General features: G+C 39.8%; 1 non-coding gene and 2 pseudogenes across 4 annotated transcripts; 1 reads left to right on the top strand and 2 right to left on the bottom strand.

Moving 5' to 3' along the window:
* Nucleotides 1-326: 326 nt before the first annotated feature.
* On the top strand, nucleotides 327-10427 carry AT5G36935 (annotated as a pseudogene; the record flags this gene model as incomplete). The annotated part of the gene is made up of 1 exon: nucleotides 327-10427.
* A 1427-nt stretch (nucleotides 10428-11854) lies between these two features.
* Nucleotides 11855-12562, bottom strand: AT5G36937 (annotated as a pseudogene; the record flags this gene model as incomplete). The annotated part of the gene is made up of 1 exon: nucleotides 11855-12562.
* A 1763-nt stretch (nucleotides 12563-14325) lies between these two features.
* AT5G05345 lies at nucleotides 14326-15362 on the bottom strand. 2 transcript variants are annotated; one of them, NR_144250.1, is made up of 2 exons: nucleotides 15020-15362; nucleotides 14326-14744 (listed from the first exon to the last, which is right to left on the bottom strand). It is a non-coding gene; the product is annotated as an uncharacterized misc_RNA (transcript). The 2 variants fall into 2 exon arrangements; NR_144251.1 differs by having other exon boundaries at nucleotides 14326-15362.
* Between the last annotated feature and the right edge of the window lie 269 nt (nucleotides 15363-15631).

The raw sequence follows: 15631 nt of genomic DNA on the forward strand, positions 1-15631 counted from the left end.
AATAGAGAGGTAAGAGAAATAGAAAGGAGCGATAAATAAGAAAATAAATATAGAGGGTAAATTAGTAATTTCAATAGGAAATGTCGTAGGAGTTAAAAGGGGATTGGAAATGTGGTAGATTTTATAAGAAATTGAAAAAAATGGTAATTGATGTAATTTTCCCAATTATAAAGAAAAATTCATTCAAATGCTCTTTTCATGATGCCCCTTTTCAACTCTACCTTTTCATGATGCCCCTTCTCATTATGTAGATTTTTTTTTTTTTTTTTTATATCAATTGGCTAAATACAGCACATCTGGTTCAGCTAAACTAAAAAAAAAAAAAGATGGGTGAGAGAGGCGATTTTAGGGTTCCAGTGACGAGTTCGCAAGATGCGCCAATGATGGATATCGGAGATGGTGGTCGTCCCTCGGGAGACCCTCTGGATGTGGTAGAGTCATGGGCGAGTAAGGTGTCCGGTAGCAATGCTGGAGGGAGGTTGTCACCGGAGAGAGTGTTGGATAAGGAGTTCGTCATGGCGAGGATGCGGCTGGAGTTTCCTGATGGGGAGGATGGAGAACCAGTCATTACGATCGCCCAGGAAGTTCTTGATGTGATGAATGGTTTGTGGAAGCAGTGTATTATTGTGAAGGTGTTAGGGAGACACATAGCGTTACCAGCGTTGAACAAGAGATTGAGGGAAATGTGGAATCCAAAGGGAGGGATGCATGTGTTGGATCTCCCAAGACAGTTCTTTATGATTCGCTTTGATCTGGAAGATGAATACTTGGTGGCTCTTACCGGTGGACCATGGAGAGCGTTTGGGAGCCACCTAATGGTGCAAGCTTGGTCTCCGGACTTTGATCCGTTGAGGAATGAGATAGTAACAACGCCAGTGTGGGTTCGTTTGTCGAATATTCCTTTGAATCTGTATCACGAAACGATCCTGTTGGGTATTGTTCAGGGATTAGGGAAACCTATCAAAGTGGATCTCACGACATTGCATCATGCGAAAGCTAGATTTGCACGAGTATGTGTGGAGGTGAATCTATCAAAACCTCTCAAAGGTACAATAACGATTAATGGAGAGAGATATTTCGTTGCTTATGAGGGTCTATCAAACATTTGCTCGGGATGTGGGATATATGGTCATTTGGTGCACAATTGTCCTAGGAGAGTGGTGGAGAGGACAGTGGCGCCTGTGACCGTGGAGGTTCCAGTGAATGTTTCCGGTGGGACGCCGCAGGATGACGGTTTTACGGTGGTTCGAAGAACGGGCCGTAAGGGAGGAGCACCGGAAAATAGTGGGGTGGCAACAGCTGGTCGGTTGAGCACAAATTTGGAAAGGAATCTGCGTGATATTTCTGGGCGGGCGAATATGGAAAGCATTGATACCTCTAACAGTTTTGGGAATTTGGAGGAAGTGATTGAGGGGAGTGTAAGGGAAGTTGCTGCATCAGTGGATGCGAATAAAGAAAATATGATGAATGGTAATTATGCTAAAAAAGGGAAGAGTGTTGCACAAGGGAAGGCTTGGGCGCCAGTGGATTTAATGAATAAAATTAGGGCCGGAAAAAAAGATAAAACGGCTGGAGGCAAGGTAGGAGAGGCTAATGGGCCAAAGCCCAGAAATGGTAACTCCAACAGGCCTGTGCGTGGGTTAGTTTTTGGCCCGACAAGGAAGGAAATTGAGTTATCTGGCTCGGGGAAAAGGCTGAGAGTGGATGAATCTTCGGTGTATCGACAGGGTGGAGGTGGTTCACCGGAGAAGGAGAGTAGAGGAGTTGATGGCGTGTCAATGTCTGTGGCGGGAGAGGCTGTGGCGAAGAGTTCTCTTGTGGATTTGGCAGAGGCGCCACAGAATAGAGAAGTGGAAATGCAGAATGGGTTGTCGGCGGTTGTGGCGACCTCTCTTGCGGCATGACAGCTTGCCCCGGTAGTTCAAGCTTTTTTCAATCTCTTTATGATGGATGTTTTATTTTGGAATTGCCGGGGGGCAAATAAACCTCTTTTCCGAAGAACAATACGGTACATGTTGAAGAAGAATAACATCGACATTCTGGCTCTGTTTGAAACACACGCTGCAGGAGATAGAGCCAGCAGAATTTGTCAGAAGTTGGGTTTCGAGCACACGTTCCGGGTCGATGCAGTGGGGCATAGTGGTGGAGTATGGTTGCTGTGGAGAGCTAGTGTGGGAGTGGTTACAGTTGTGGCCTCGTCTGAACAGTTTATTCACGCCAAGATTGTGAGTGAGACAGAGACCTTGCATTTGATTGTGGTTTACGCAGCTCCATCAGTTAGTCGAAGAAGCGGGCTATGGGGATGTTTGAAAACTGCGATTGAAGGAGTAGATGGTCCTTTAGTGATTCGTGGTGATTTCAACATGATTGTAAGACTTGATGAGCGGACAGGGGGGAATGGACGTTTGTCTCTGGACTCTTTAGCATTCGGTGAATGGATTAATGAGCTTATGTTAATTGATATGGGTTTTAAAGGGAGTCAGTATACTTGGAGAAGAGGTAGATTGGAAGAGAATTTTATTGCTAAGCGCTTGGACCGGATTCTTTGCTGTCCCCAGGCACGCTTGAGATGGCAAGAGGCGACAGTAACTCACCTCCCCGTTGTTGCCTCAGATCATGCGCCTCTTTATCTGCAACTTTCGCCTGCATTCCGAGGTGACCCGAAACGAAGACCATTCCGGTTCGAGGCAGCTTGGTTACTACATGACGGGTTTAAGGAGCTTCTTCAACTCTCTTGGAATAACAGTCTATCAACGCCTGAAGCTCTTAATGGGTTGCAAATTAGGCTGAAAAAGTGGAATCGGGAGGTGTTTGGTGATATTAATCAACGTAAGGATCGATTAACCACGGAAATCAAATCGGTACAAGACTTGCTCGATGTTGTTCAAACTGATGCTCTGTTACGCAAAGAAGAAGAGCTGATTAAAGAGTTAGATGTTGTCATGGAGCAGGAGGAAGTCATTTGGTTCCAAAAGTCACGGGAGAAATGGGTGTTAGACGGAGATCGAAATACTAAATACTTTCACACATCTACCATTATTCGAAGGAGAAGGAATCGTGTTGAGATGTTGAAGAGTGATAGTGGTGTATGGATCTCAGACCCGCAGGAGCTGGAGAAATTGGCGACTGCTTATTATAAAAGATTATATTCCATGGAGGATGTTGATCAAGAGGTGGAAATGCTACCACCGGGAGGTTTTGCTAGGCTTACAGAGAGAGAAGTAGCAGAGCTTACCAAACCGTTCTCGGCAGTTGAGGTGGAAGCTTCAGTCCGGAGTATGGGGAAGTTGAAAGCTCCGGGGCCAGATGGATACCAACCAATCTTTTACCAAGACTGTTGGGAGGTGGTGGGACAGTCAATAGCCCGCTTTGTGTTGGATTTCTTTGTAACAGGGATCTTACCTGAAGGAACCAATGATGTGTTGATGGTGCTTATCCCTAAGCTAGCTAAGCCGAGTAAAATTATGCAATTCAGACCAATCAATTTATGTAATGTTTTGTTTAAAACAATTACAAAAACCATGATGCGGCGTTTACAGAATGTGATGAGTAAGCTCGTTGGTCCAGCTCAGTCAAGCTTCATACCGGGCAGATTGAGTACCGACAATATTCTGGTGGTTCAAGAAGCAGTCCATTCAATGCGGAGGAAAAAAGGGCGAAAAGGTTGGATGCTCCTAAAACTGGATTTAGAGAAAGCCTATGATCGTATACGCTGGGATTTTTTACATGATACTTTAGTGTCTGTGGGACTGCCAGATTGTTGGAGAGAGTGGATCATGAAGTGTGTTGCAGGACCATCTATGACTTTGTTGTGGAATGGGGAGAAGGCAGATCCGTTTAAACCGGCTAGAGGGTTGAGACAAGGTGACCCGCTGTCACCATATCTCTTTGTTCTTTGTATGGAGCGGTTGTGCCATCAGATAGAGATTTCAGTAGCTTCGAAGGAGTGGAAACCGATTAATCTCTCTCAGGGAGGGCCGAAGTTATCACATATTTGTTTCGCGGATTATCTTATTCTTTTTGCCGAAGCATCGGTGGCACAAATTCGGGTTATCAGACAAGTTCTAGAACGATTCTGCGTAGCGTCGGGGCAGAAGGTTAGTCTCGAAAAATCAAAGATCTTCTTCTCTGATAATGTGTCTCGGGATTTAGCGACTCTTATCAGTAATGAAAGCGGCATTAAGGCAACTAAAGATCTGGGCAAATATTTGGGAATGCCAGTTCTTCATAAGCGGATTAATAAAGACACATTTGGTGATGTGGTAGAGCGAGTAGCTTCAAGGCTGGCGGGTTGGAGATGTCGCTTCCTCAGTCTTGCGGGTCGGATTACACTTACTAAATCAGTCCTCTCATCCATTCCGGTTCATACCATGTCAACAATTTCGCTGCCACAGTCTATTTTGAATAAATTAGACAGTATCTCACGCTCTTTTTTATGGGGGAGTACAATGGAAAAACGAAAACAACATCTTATTGCTTGGGATCGTGTGTGCTTGCCAAAACAGGATGGAGGGTTAGGCATCCGGTGCTCTACACAGATGAATAAGGCTCTTCTCTCGAAAATTGGGTGGCGTTTACTTCATGATGATGTGAGTCTATGGTCGAAAATCTTGAGAAGCAAGTACCGTGTCGGTGATATTCATAACAGAGCGTGGATGGTGTCTAAAGGTACATGGTCTTCTACATGGAGGAGCGTTGTCGTGGGTCTGAAGGAGGTGGTCTTCTCGGGTTTGAGCTGGGTTCTAGGGGATGGTGTTGATATCCTCTTCTGGAAAGATAGGTGGATGTCGCAGACCCCGTTATGTGAGGTGGTAACATGCGAATTACCGGCAAACTGGGAGGCGGTTAAAAGTTGTGGATGTTTGGAGAGATGGAGTGGGCTGGGATTTACAGAGGCTTACGCCGTATTTCACAGAAGGTATGAAGCTCAAGTTACTATCTTTGGTGGTGGATAATGTGACAGGGGCTAGGGATCGTTTGTCTTGGGGAGGGTGTTCCAATGGTAATTCTACAGTCAAGTCAGCTTACTCTTTTTTAAGCTTGGACTGGAGTTCGAAGCAGCAGATGGCGCGTTTTTTCTCTAGAATTTGGCGTGTTGTAGCTCATGAAAGAGTTCGAGTGTTCATATGGTTGGCTGCAAATCAGGTGTTGATGACGAATGTTGAGAGATACAGACGGCATTTATGTGATTCGAGCTTATGTTCAGTATGCAAGAGTGGGGAGGAGACAATTCTACACATTTTACGGGACTGTCCGGCGATGGCGGGAATTTGGACCCGCTTGTTACCAGCACGGAGACTCTCTTCTTTCTTTTTGAAATCGCTGTTAGAATGGATCTACGCAAATTTAGGAGAGGAGATAGAGATTAATGGTTGTCCATGGGCGGTCACTTTTTCGCAGGCCATATGGTGGGGGTGGAAATGGCGTTGCGGTAACATCTTTGGCGAGAACAGGAAGTGTCGGGATCGGGTTCGTTTTATTAAGGATCGTGCGTTGGATGTTTGGAAGGCGCATGTGCACAACATGGGAGTGACGACGCGGACAGCTAGGGAGGAGAGATTGATTGCGTGGTCTCCGCCAAGGGTGGGTTGGTTTAAGCTCAATACTGATGGGGCTTCGCGTGGTAACCCGGGACTAGCTACAACAGGGGGCGTAGTTCAAGACGGGGATGGAAATTGGTGTTATGGGTTTTCGTTGAATATTGGGATTTGTTCGGCTCCGCTTGCGGAACTATGGGGAGCATATTATGGTTTAAATATCGCTTGGGAGCGCGGTGTCACACAGTTGGAGATGGAGATTGATTCGGAGATGGTAGTGGGTTTTCTTCGGACAGGGATTGATGATTCGCATCCGCTGTCCTTCCTGGTGCGGTTGTGCCATGGCTTACTTTCAAAGGACTGGTCAGTCCGGATTTCGCATGTGTATAGAGAAGCTAATCGTCTTGCGGATGGGTTAGCTAACTATGCTTTTCTTTTACCGTTAGGTTTTCATTTGTTTAATTCTACTCCGGATAATGTTATGTCGATTGTTCACGACGATGTAGCGGGGTCTGCGTACCCCCGGAACGTTCAAGTGTAATTTTTTTAGTTTTTCAGTTTTAATAAAAATGGGGGTTCGCCCCCTCTTCTACCAAAAAAAAAAACTCTACCTTTTCTGTCATTTTCATTTCTACCATCTTTAATTTTTTAATGACCCATTTACCCCTAATTTGGAAATCGTTTTAAGTTAACAAAATAAAATATTAATATTTTCGCCTAAAATGTTCCAAAATAAATTTCCCGCCAAAAGTTTCCGAAAAAAATTCACGCCAAAAAAAATTTCAAAAATATATTTCCCGCAAAAAAAATTTTTTGGCGGAAAATAGATTTACAAGGGATTTTAAAATAATTTTAAAATATTTACAAGGGATTTTAAAAGGGTTTTAAAAGATTTAGAAGGGATTTTAAAAGGGTTTTAAAAGATTTAGAAGGGATTTTAAAAGGGTTTTAAAAGATTTAGAAGGGATTTTAAAATGGTTTTAAAAGGGTTTTAAAATATTTAAAAGAGATTTTAAAAGGGTTTAAAAGGGTTTTAAAAGTTGTATAAGGGTTTTTAAAAGATTTTTAAAGAATTTACGAGAAGACCCTTTAAAAACTCTTGTAAATATTTTTTAAATCTTTTAAAACCCTTTTAAAATCTTTGGTAAATATTTTAAAATCCCTTGTAAATCTTTTAAAATTCCTTGTACATTTTCCGCCAAAAACATTTGTTACGAAATTTTTTTTTTGCGGGAAACTGTTTTTTTGGCGGGATTTTTTATTTTTTGGCGGAAAAAAAGTTTGGCGGAATTTTGTTTTTGGCGGAAAAAATAATATTTGGTGCCAAAAATTTGGCGGGAAAATTTCAGTTTATAATTACATGTTCCTATTAGATGAATGTAATTTGGTCATTCTGTTCAAGGGAAGAAGTATTTTTAAAAATGGACAACATAAAAAAGTATTGTTGCAAAAGGATATTAAAAAAGGGTAGTTTTGCAAATCTCCCAATTATAAATTGGCACCTTTTATCTTTGATTATTGAAATTCGAGAGAGATACGTTATGTGTGGTAAAAAAAGATACGTTATGTGTTTCGGACCTGGCAAGTAAAGTTTCGGTAGCAAATTAAAACTTTCTTTCACACGTGTCAACATCTTAATCATGTGTAAGGAGGAGACGTTGCTTAAGGAGTTTGATATTATTTTGGAACAGGAGGAGACGTTGTGGTTTCAAAAATCGAGATAGAAGTGGATTCATATGGGAGATAGGAACACTTCATACTTTCACACATCTACTGTGATTAGGAGAAGACGTAATCGCATAAAAATGCTTAAGAATGATGAGGATCAGTGGGTATCAGATACTCGTGATTTAGAGAAGCTTGTTCTGGATTATTATTCTCGTCTTTATTCATGGATCATATAGCGCAGGAGGTGGAGAAGCTGCCACAGGGAGGTTTTGTGCAAATTACACACACAGACCAAGTGGGTCTGAGTCGGAGATCGTTGCTGAGGAAGTGGAGAGAGCGATTCGTGGGATGGGAAGCTATAAGTCTCCTGGTCCTGATGGATTTCAGCCAATTTTCTATCAAAGATGTTGGGAGACAGTGGGTGAATCTGTCACAAATTTGGTGTTAAAATTCTTTGAGACTGCTGAGCTACCTTCCAATCTGAATGATGTTCTAGGTGTCTTGCTGCAAAAGGTTGGTAAACCAGAGAAAATACCATAATTTCGCCCAATAAGTTTGTGCAATGTGTTATTCAAAATTATAACGAAGACGATGGTTGAACGCTTGAAGCCAGTTATGAATAAAATCATAGGTCCTGCTCAGTCGAGTTTTCTCCCAGGCAAGGTAAGTACTGATAATATCGTCGTGGTTCAAGAGGCATTGCATTCGATGCGACGCAAGAAAGGAGTCAAGGGTTGGATGCTCTTAAAATTGGATCTGGAGAAGGCTTATGATCGGATCCGATGGGACTTTCTAGAAGACACACTGGTGGTTGCGGGTTTCTCTGAGTTGTGGGTGAGATGGATAATGAAGTGTGTGTCTGGGCCATCAATGAGTCTTTTATGGAATGGGGAGAAGACTAACTCTTTCAGACCGTTAAGGGGACTGAGACAAGGGGATCCCTTATCTCCCTATCTCTGTCTTGTGTATGGAACGACTTTGTCATCTGATTAAGGAATCCATTGAGAAGAAGAGGTGGAAGCCGTTTAATTTGTCTCGTGGTGGACCGAAGCTGTCCCATATCTGTTTTGCGGATGATCTCATACTTTTTTCAGAAGCATCGGTCGCCCAAGTGCGGGCAATCAGAGGGGTGTTGGAGACCTTTTGTACCGCTTCGGGTCAGAAAGTAAGTCTCGAGAAGTCAAAGATTTTTTTCTTGAATAATGTGTCTCGTGTTCTAGGCAATTCAATCAGTGATGAAAGTGGGATTAAGTCTACAAAGGATTTGGGGAAGTACTTGGGTATGCCGGTTCTTCATAGACGGATCAATAAAACCACATTTGGAGAGATTTTGGAAAGAGCCTCAACTAAGCTATCGGGCTGGAAAGAGAAAACGCTGAGTTTTACAGGGCGGCTGACGCTCACCAAAGCAGTTTTATCCTCCTTACCAGTTCACGCAATGAGTTCGATTTTGTTACCTCAATCGACAATCTCGCAGTTGGATAAGATATCTAGATCTTTCCTTTGGGGCAGTACGCAAGAGAAAAAGAAGCAACATCTAGTAGCTTGGAAGAAGGTTTGTTCTCCTAAGAGTGAAGGTGGTTTGGGTATCCGATCAGCGAAGCACATGAATAAATCTCTTATTGCAAAAGTCGGTTGGAGATTGTTACAGGATCAGTCTGCTCTTTGGGCACGAGTGTTGAGGTGCAAGTACAAGGTTGGTGAGGTTAGTGATGGTCGTTGGTTAATTAAAAAGAATACTTGGTCTCCAACTTGGATGAGTATTGTTGTGGGCTTCATCGAGGTTATACTGCATAGCTTGAGTTGGGTTCCGGGTGATGGGACCGAGATTTGTTTTTGGGAGGATAAGTGGTTACATGGCGGGTTACTATGGGATGAAAGTAATGGTGAGATGCCCGCAGGTTTTGAAACGATGTTAGCTAAGGACTTGTGGAGCGCTGGGCGAGGCTGGGATTTTTCTAAGATAAGCCCTTATGTCACGCTGAAAAGAATCCTTGAACTCTCGGCTGTGGTGTTGGATCTTGTAACGGGTGCACGTGACAGATTGGCCTTGGGAGAAACACAAGATGGGCAGTTTACTGTCGGATCTGCATATGCAATGTTAAGCTTGAATGATTTACCAAGGTTGAACATGTCAAACTTCTTCAATCGTATTTGGAAGGTGCTTGTACCAGAAAGAGTGAGAGGTTTCTTGTGGTTAGTGAGTAATCAAGCGCTCATGACCAACGAGGAGAGGTATAGGAGACACATTTGTGTTTCTAATATTTGTGAGGTGTGTAAGAGTGGAGTGGAGACTACTTTACTCATTCTGCCGGATTGTCCTGCCATGGCTGAAATTTGGACCAGGATAGTGCCTCGACGAAGACAGCGAGAGTTCTTCTCTAAGACTCTATTCGAATGGGTTTATGACAATCTGCGTGAGGGTGTTCCTTTTGCGGAGAGCTCGTGGTCTACAGTCTTTGCAATGGCTGCTTGGTGGGGGTGGAAATGGAGGTGTGGGAATGTATTTGGTGAAAATAGAAGATGCCGAGATAGGGTCCAGTTTGTTCGAGACGTCGCTAAAGAAGTCTTTGTAACGAAGAAGAACATGAACGTGGTAAGGGGTGTACAATCAAGAGTGGAGAAGTTAATTGGTTGGGAAGCACCGAGAGTAGTTTGGATCAAGATTAACACAGACGGAGCCTCTCATGGTAATCCTGGACTTGCAGCTGCAGGTGGAGTGCTACGGGATGGAGACGGAAATTGGTTAGGAGGTTTTGCACTGAATATAGGCATATGTTCAGCGCAATTGGCGGAGCTGTGGGGGGGGGGGGGTTACTATGGGCTGTACTTAGCTTGGGAAAGACGGTTCCCGAAAGTAGAGCTTGAAGTGGATTTCGCGGTGGTGGTTGGTTTTCTTACGGCAGGGATAAGTGATATGCATCCTCTGTCGTTCCTGGTACGCTTGTGCCATGACTTTCTTTCAAAAGACTGGGATGTTCGAGTGTCTCACGTGTATAGGGAAGCAAATCGTCTTGCGGATGGTTTAGCGAGCTATGCATTCTCTCTTTGTCTAGGCTTTCATTATTGTGAGTTTGTTCCAATTGTGTTAGACTCGATTTTGAGGGATGATAATCTTGGGTCAACAAGACCAAGGCAAGTCCGTGTGTATATTTTTTTTTTTTACTCTTTTCAATAAATTAACGGGAGATCTTTTTCAAAAAAAAAATCATCTTAATCATGAGAGATTAAATGGTTTAAACGCAGCAGACACAGTTACAAATACGGAAAGTTTGCGAAAACGGATGGTTGCAGTTTTTAGCGTTATTAAATATTTTGAATTAATTATTTAACTGTTTAAATTTAGTGTGTTTGCGGAAATTTTATAACTGATTAACGAATGGGTATGATAGTGGTTAACTTAAAAACAATTATTTGATACGATTTGAGAGGATTTCCTTAGTTAAAAATACAAAAATTCAAATCACATGGTTTAATGTGAGATTTGAATAGATTTTACAAAAATCATATGAACTTCCTTAAAATCATCAAAATCATTTAAAAACTCAAGAAAACTCAAATCACTTTAAATTCTACTTTGAATACACCCTTTAAGTATTACATATTAAAACACCAAAAATTTATGTTACTATGATAACATACAATTAATAAAAAATTATAAATAAAGTACTACATAATTATTATTAAAACAATAAATCATAGTGAAATGCGTATTACTTCATGCATCACTTGAACTACATCCAAGTAATATGACAAACTACAATAAATGTGTTTGAATTGGTAGATTTTCCTGATTAAAAATTTTATTACAAAATTTGCGTTTACTTTTTGTATTTATTTTTTAATTTGGATTGATGCCGTGATTTTAGTAGGAAAACGTTAGGAATTGATGCCATGATTTTGATAACAAGTTTATTTCTCTGTTGTTTATATGACTTTCTTTTACAAACACTTCTGCTAGCAACTACAATTGGGCGATTGATTTTCAAGGCGATCTAAAGTGGTTTAAAATGATATCTATGATTGGCTTAAAAATTAGAATCGGTAAACACCCGCAAATGCTAAGTTTGCGGATGGTACTAGAAAAAACAATCAAGTTCTGAATTACTAACTTTAAAAACCAAACTTTATATAATAATAAAAAATAGTTTTCAAAAAGATATATTTTTATCTGCTGTATTTTTACAGAATAAATTTAATGATTTTAATATCATCTTTTACCATCACTAGTAATAAGTATTAAAAATTACCGTCCTATTTTTTTTGACATCACTTTATTTTACGAGATTAATCAAGAAAAACAAAATGTAGAAAACGGGAAAAACCCCGAAAAAACTGCCATCTATTTTAAATTTGACCGTTTAATACCTCTAATATTAAATTTGGAACAAAAATACCTAAGTTAATTTTGGTTGCCTTTTAAAACCTTCATTTAGTAAAAATTGATAAAATAACATTTCCTAGTTAACAGCTGTTAACTTTGCTAACGGAGACACTAACTACGGTTAAAACTTAACTAATGGTTTTTGCGTAAATATATAAGATCTACTTCACAACATTACAAATATTTTGTCTTAGTCTAGTGGTTGAATGTAGCTCATTTATTATCCATCACCTGGGTTGGAGAGTCTCTGACTTTTATAATATTTGTTTATGGTGCTTTTTCAGCCTTGTTTCCTCCGATTGAAGCATTGACTTTGCAGTCTCAAAGCTGAGAAACGGGTCTTTATGTTTGATTATATTAATTCTGTTATCAAATTCTTCATTGAGGCCGTTGAGCATGTACATGACAAGATTGCGCTCGGAGACCGGAGCGTCAACGTTGGCAAGCATATCTGAAATTGACTTGAGCTTTTGGCAGTAAGCTTGAATGGATTGGTCACCAATTTCAGTTAAGCGGAGTTCATTATCGAGCTGGATTGCTCTCGCCTCTTTGTTATTGCGAAATTGATTCTCGACCCAAATGTCTCTTGCAGATCCACCAGTTTTGAATGAACTATGGAAGAGTTCATGAGCCAACGTGCCGTAGAGCCAGAGTTTGACCAAGCCATCTTTCTTGGTCCATTGAAGATCGTTAGCGTCGACAGGGACCGACGTGCCGTCGATGTGGCCTAGGACATCAAAAGTAAGACAATGAGTGAGGAAATGCTCACGCCAGGCATCGTAGTTGTGGTCGTCGGAATCGAGAATCAAGGGGATGTGAGATTGGGTAAGGGATTAAGGAGATCCAAAATCAAAGAAAAAACAGAAAAAAGAAAAAAATTAAAAATCTTCTGTTTGTACGCATAGGGGAACTCGAACCCAGGTGTAGTGGAAGAGTCAGGCGACGTTCAACCACTCGACTAAGACATACCATTCTTAACTATGTGAAAAGATATCTTATATATACACGCAAAACCCACGGTTAAATTTTAGAGAATATTACAGTGTAGAGCACTTTTTTAAAAGTATTTACGTGATTAGACACTTTTCAAGGAGTAGGCACTTTGTATGGGCAATTTTACTTATTTACCCTTTAATTACATCGGTTACAATCTCTTGTCTCTCTCCTTTTTCTATCTCTTTTTTTTCTTCAGAAAACACAAAATCCAGCGGAAGATGATGGTTGATGGGTTTGCTAGAATTACAACTTGGTTTAAAAATCTGCACCCTGATAATTTTGTTGTCTATGTGTTTATTCATGTAATTGTAGTTTCATGCGTTCTACCTAAAGTTCATTCAATTGCTCCAAAACCTTAAAGTTTGCAGTTTTTTTTCTTCCAGTTCTTCACTTGCTAGATCTTAGAATTTCAGAGACCATAAAATATGAAGAACAAAAAAGAAGAAAGAATAAGTGAACGAGCGACCGAGTGAAGGATCTCGTGTAGCAGTAGAAGCCGCGATCTCGTTTCTCTGGTTTTTGGTGGCAAATCATCAGTCGTGGTTCTCCCACTTCTCTGATAATCACAGCGGCGAGAGAAAATTTTGGGCTTATTTAATCAAAGTTGTGTTCTCTTATATAGCACTTTTCTCAATTTTCAATTAGTTTTTATTTCCTGAGAGTAAACGATTTCTCATTTATTCTATATTGGTGGTTTAAGATTTTAATTTGAGAGAGAGAAAGATAAAAAAAACTTGATCAGTGGATGCTTTTGCTTCTTGTGGAGTGTTTGAAGATTTTCCATTGATGGAGCAGCTTTGTATCAGGTTCTTTCCACACTGATTTATTCATATTGAGTTTTTTTTTTATTGGGTGTGAATGTTATGGTGAATTGAGTTTAAACTTGTTTGAGTAGATATTCGCTTGTTATGATGCATCCGATTCCCCAAACACTTGCTTTTGTGTTGATCTTATATTCTCTTTGATTCAATTTTGCAGATGATTCTTTGCATTACATTAATTTACATCACAAACTGACGTATTGTGCATCCATGAATTCAACTTGATTCAAATGATTGGTGACCATAGATGATAGTACAAACATATATGGTCAGCTGGACGCCTGCTTGTTAATGTCATCCAAGGGAATCTGTCCATTCAGACGCAAACATCGATATTATGCTCCTTTTATACACAATATAAGTAAATCTGTTTCTTGTTATATCTAGGATTAGTAGACAATTTTGGTTATAATATTGGGAGTTTCCATACACAAGTGAATAAATGGTTAAAGAAAAATAGACGATGTACTTTGAATGGGTGTTTGAATTGGTGATTATCATTCATGTATAAACTTGTGTATTGAAATGAAACGACCTCATGAGTCACTAGATTACCACATGGACTAAACCGCTTGGATAGTCATCAATGGACAACTATGTCTTTGATTTGCTTCAAATGTGTTTTATTGATTGGTAAAATTATCATTTTTTGTATGGTTCAGAGTTTTGTTTTATGGTTTTAGATTTAGTGGAGAAGGATCATGGGAGGGTTTGGGTTTAATTTTAGGGTAAGTAAATTAGGATTTAGTGTAAAGCGTTAAAGGTAGAGGGTTTACACACTCGTATGAACCATTTTTGAATATAATCATATGAATATTACCATAGGAATGATCCTATATTTTACAGTTTTTACATTAAAATGTTTTATCTGCACAAACAAATACACGAAAGATGAATAACACAAAATCTAAACATTGTTCACCAAATCTAAACATTGTTCACCAAAATCAAATAAAAGAATACTTCATTAGTTGGATAACATATCTTCGAAGAGTAATGGACGGATTCCTATAGCTGACAATCGGCAAGTACGTGTTCATCTATGATTTTTAGAAGTAGAGTTGTATCCATGAAACATCGACCAAATGGATATAGTGCAACAAATGAAGGTGTATCCACCTAGCGCCGAACAAATGGATATATATTTTGTGTTTTCTCGTAAACTTTTCTTGACATCCATGAGTCGACATAAGTATGGAGTTGCCAGACAAGACACTGGAGCTCACGGCGGCCACCGCAGCCTCATGGACCAAAGTTTCAAAAAAAGCTCATAAACATCAACCAATCTTCTTGCATAACCACCACATACCCAGCCTTATGCGTCCAATCACTTTCCATCTACGCAAATGACATCCAAACATTTTTCAATTCAAAAACAAGGCAATAAATTCAACAGATCTAACAAAAATAAATTTAAATTGAAGGATAAAATCATAAAATCTAGAACCCATAACAAAAAAAAAGTTTAAAGATTTACAATCTAAAACCTAAGCTAGAATCAACGAATCACATGTACCATTGGCCTTTATGATTCAAAACCAAAGAAACCTTTTACCAAAAAAAAACAACGAAACCAGAAACCGTAAGTAAGACAAGAGAGAAGAGCATGGAACCAGAAAAAGAGGAAGATTAAGGGAAGAGGGAGTTCGGTAGCAGAGAGTAAGGATCTCCTTCTTCTTCGTCTCGAAAAGGAGAAATCGATGATGTTACTTTTTTTGTTGGTCATAGTCGTTCATTGATGGAGGTTGCAGATAATGAAATGGATTTGATGATGGAGAATGGAGAAAAGAATACAAAACTAAAAAAATAAAGGAAATTTAGGGTAAACATAGATTGTGATTGTGAATTTTGAGATAACCTCAGAATTTTCATAATTTTGTAAGAATTATTGAGAACGACTATGATGTGAAAGAGGAATTGAAAATGATGAAAAACAAAAGAATATGGAAAGGAGAAATGATAAAAAAAAAAGAAAAAATTAGGTTCTCACCCACACGATCTCATTAAGAATAAGTTTAAAAATTATTGTGTTTTCATCACTTCAGGGGCAAATTGGTCCAATTTCCTCTAAAAAAGATGGTTAAGTGCCCTCTCTCTTACAAGTGCCTCAAACGTAAAAAGATTCTCACAAAGTGCCTAATAATGTCACATTTCCTAAATTTTAACCCCGGTTAGTGTTTCCGTTAGCAATGTTAACAGACGTTAACTCGTAAATGTTATTTTAT

This window comes from Arabidopsis thaliana, chromosome 5 (assembly GCF_000001735.4).
Source record: "Arabidopsis thaliana chromosome 5, partial sequence".
Lineage (NCBI taxonomy): Eukaryota > Viridiplantae > Streptophyta > Magnoliopsida > Brassicales > Brassicaceae > Arabidopsis > Arabidopsis thaliana.